The following is a 3,977-nucleotide window of genomic DNA, read 5'->3' on the forward strand; positions in this document are numbered from 1 at the left end:
GGTGTAGGTTCAACCCATCAGGGCATCTTAGGAACATAAACCATAAATTTCAAAAATAAATAACACAAGCTCAATAGTAGAGCATGCTTGAGAAAGGAGAGGATACAATTTACCAAAGGCATTATGTATCCGAGGAAAGGCTCACAAGCTTATCTCCCTTAATAATAATAAAGCACAAATTGAGCCTCCGGGTTCACCGTCGCGGCGTTTTTATAAAAAGGTCCATGAGGTTTTTGACAATCAACCGGCGGTCCTTTTTATACGTGACTAATTTAAGAAAACGTTTCGTTTTTACAAAGAGGACCCTGTAACTTGTATATTCAACCCGCGGTCTAGAGTCCAAGCGTCTGGTTTTATTAGTATTAGTCAGGACCAAGTCAATGCGATGCCGCGGCGGCGCGATGCAGAATGGGGGCGGTGGATGGAGATTGCAGGGGCCGGATCCGCGCACGGCAGGGCCTAGGGAGGCGGATCCGCAGGCGGACGGCGCGGCAGTTATCGCCGGTGATGACGAGGAAGGCCGGAGCGTGGTTTTCCGGGCGGATCCATGGCGTCGAGGGCTGTTGGGCAGAGAGGAGACAAGGAGGTGAGGGAGAGAAGAAGGGACAAAGGAGGAGCGGTGCCGCGACCTAGGAAGGAGCTTGCCGGAGCTGAGCGAGCGACGACGGACGGGCGCGGGAGACGGAGGGATCCGGTGCTGCGGCGCGAATCCTGCCACAGGTGCGAGCCGCTGGTCTTCTAGGACCACCCCTTACGACGACATTGGCGTCGACGGCTAGGCGCACGACGGCCCAGCGCCCTCCCGTTGCTACAACGTGTGGCGGAGTGCCCTGAGGCCGCGGATGCTGCTGCTACACCCGCACCACCAGCCCAAGGTCAGTATCCCTTGCTCTATAGTGCAACTCCCGCCTGACACCATGTTGGCTTACTTCTGCCCCTCTGGTTTGGAGAGTGTGCGCTCTCAGCTCTGCTGGGCCGGCCGTGCTCTCTTGCTGATTCTTATCTGCAGCTCCAACATGAAAGCCTACAAATCAACTCTTGAGATTTGTCTTCAAAATATGATTTTTTTACTATGACATACTCACCAAAGTTACATGATGTGCAGTTTAGAAAGTTGATTACCGGGGAACTTTTACTACATGTCCAGTTATGGTTTCATGATAAAAGGATCGTGCACCAAATGTTTGTTGAATTGCTGCTTCAAGAAAATGTATGGAGTTTTCATTGCGTGCTTCAAGTCATTAACCAGGTAGAATAAATCCTATAAGCTGTTCTTACCATACAATCTTTTGAACCAATTTTTGTAAACTTAGTACAATATGATTATTGTTTTTGTAGGCTTTTCTATAGATATATTTGAGCTATTAAAAATGTGATTATATCATTTGTCATCTGAAAACCAGACTCATTTATACATAATGGGACATAATGTCCAGAAAATAGTCACCAGGTACAAACATCACTCTTGACCTACATTCTACAACATTGCATAATTTTCTGTTTTTCTTGAGGTACCGCTCAGTAATTTTTTATCGCATACATAGATAGGACAAAGGTCACAAGAGCTGATTTTGTGCACCTTGCTGCATGTGCACTCACTTATTTAAGATATTCAAAGTGTGAGCTTTTGAAATTTCCAAAAATAAGTCAGATTTTCATTATTAACCCATGTGCACATGCAATGCTTTCTGACTCTCTGACAATTGTCTTTCAGAATAATTTGATGAACCACCATGTCACCCTTCTGCTTGGTTCCATGGGAAAGCAATTTACAAAGCTCCAGTTGGTCAATACAGCCTTGATTCCATGTTTTCTACCACTGCTTAACTTTATTTGAAAAACTATTGTTGTTATGTATGTAGGATACAGTATAGAGTTGTATGCAGGATATAGTACTAGCGTTGGAATTTCAGGGCATCCAAAAAGAACATAGTATGCTTCAACCCATGTTTTCTACCATTGCTTACCTTTATTTGAAAAACTATTGTTGCTATGTATGCAAGATACAATACTAGAGTTGGAATATCAGGGTATCCAAAAAGAATTTACTATGCTTCAGGTAAGAAAGTTAATTTGTTTGACTTTTGTAAGGACTAAATTACTAGCTTAATGCATGGAACTTATTGAGCTGCAGTCATGGCATGTGCTTACATAGAGACCTTCGTTCTGTGGATACACCTCTTCTTATAGGACAGGTTGTCTACGAATTATCCTGAGGTTCAATTTCCATAATAAAATGTGTGTTTTTATTTATCATGGTTTCTCTTCCTGCATGACCAAAATTTCCAGATGTTGTTTTATCATTTCCTTCCGACGCCATTAAATCTCAATCTTACCTATGTTGAAATGGTTCCAGCGTGTGCGTGATGCATTGCTCCCCTTAGTTTTCGAAGGAACATGGTGCTATTCCTGGTGCTTTTGGTTATGAAAAAACTGACATTAGTCAGGAACTTTCTAAGGTGATCACCTTACTGCTCTGTTGTCATCGTACCACTTCTACACAGTTTACTGAGTTTAAAAATCCATGCAGTACTCTAATTCTGAAGCTTTGGTTTATGCGAGATGTGGCTGAAAGAAGAAATGAGATGGTCGAGATTCTAATGGATTTCCCCCAATTGACAATGATATTTCCTGACATGATGTGAAGAGTGGAGCCGCTTAAAGTACATGGCGAGCTCACCATGGCCGCCTTTCTTCCTACAGATTGGGAACCGCCGACCGCGACCCATGGTGTGTAGATGATACACCGGTGAGGTGTTCCAAGGATGAAGAGGATCTCACGATTTTCGGGGATGAGGAGGATCTTGCGATTTCCAGATTTCAAGTGTCTACACACTATATGTAGTAAGTTTTTTAGAGAAGTAGTCAAATTAAATCTGGATACCAATTTATTGGAACATTATATTTCTTACAGAAGTAGTCAAACAACGATATCAATTTGTTGGAACCATCAAGGAGGTGACACTCCTAGAGGGTATATATTCTCCATCTTATGCCTATTTGAAATACGGTTATAGGTCTGTACTTTGCCACTCATATTGTAGTACTCAACTGTAGCAATGATGGAGCAGGAAAGTGTGCTGAACCTTCTAATATGGATGCTGCACTTGTACGAGCTAGGGACCACTATTGCTTATCATATGGATCGTAGATGTAGTGGTAATGTACCACCTATTTTTTTAGTATAGTGATGATATGTTATATAACAATCTGGTTGCCGTGACGTAGTTTCCTGCAGGGCCAGTGAAAAAATAGAATAAAAAGGTTCATTAGAGAAATAATAGAATTAACGATTGAATATCCAATGGCTTTGATTTTATATCTATGTGGAAGATTGACGTAAGATTACGTGTACAGTATACAAGTGAAAAACATTATAATTTATTTAGCTGAGCTATTACCAAAGTTTTTTTGTCAGAGGGGGATCCTGTATCTTTATTATCATTATCAAAAACATGACTCTAGGCCCTAAAGAAACAAGAAAAATACATAACAAGTCCTTAGACTTTTATAGAAAGGAGCTCAAACTGATGCAAAACATGATTGGGTCCTTGCATCCGTGTAGGTTCCACCTCACTGTTGTCGGGAACGAGCCACTTGGGGCAACGAGGTCGCTACGACTTTAGGCCATACATAGCCTCGAACAGAAGAAACACTGCCTCCTTGTTGGCATAGCACTAGGAGGAAGAAAGAGGTGAACGGATAGATCCGATGCCACAAGGCTGCCCTACAGCCCAAAGAGTGACTGGAGCGATGAAGACCGCCCATCGATCGCCAAAGACCAGTTTCAACGAGCGGCGTAGCTTCATAAGAAATTCTGGTGATAATAAGCTCACATCCGATCATATAGTATAATTTCGGCTGAAATTAACACCAAAGCTTCTATTGCAAAAAAGATTATGAAATATGAACTATTTGTTGGTAATCTTGAGTCATCTTGAACTTAAATATTGGCTTTACAAGAAGATTTTCTTTTT

At 42.1% G+C, this 3,977-nt stretch overlaps 1 long non-coding RNA gene across 8 annotated transcripts; it reads left to right on the top strand.

The window, feature by feature from the left end:
- Positions 1-337: 337 nt before the first annotated feature.
- LOC125550722 lies at positions 338-2,979 on the top strand. 8 transcript variants are annotated; one of them, XR_007301794.1, is made up of 4 exons: positions 338-875; positions 1,106-1,249; positions 1,339-1,450; positions 1,715-2,979. It is a non-coding gene; the product is annotated as an uncharacterized LOC125550722 (long non-coding RNA). The 8 variants fall into 8 exon arrangements; XR_007301790.1 differs by having other exon boundaries at positions 1,106-2,459; positions 2,531-2,979; XR_007301796.1 differs by having other exon boundaries at positions 1,106-2,059; positions 2,135-2,979.
- Positions 2,980-3,977: the final 998 nt, after the last annotated feature.

Source organism: Triticum urartu, chromosome 4 (assembly GCF_003073215.2).
Source record: "Triticum urartu cultivar G1812 chromosome 4, Tu2.1, whole genome shotgun sequence".
Taxonomy (NCBI): domain Eukaryota; kingdom Viridiplantae; phylum Streptophyta; class Magnoliopsida; order Poales; family Poaceae; genus Triticum; species Triticum urartu.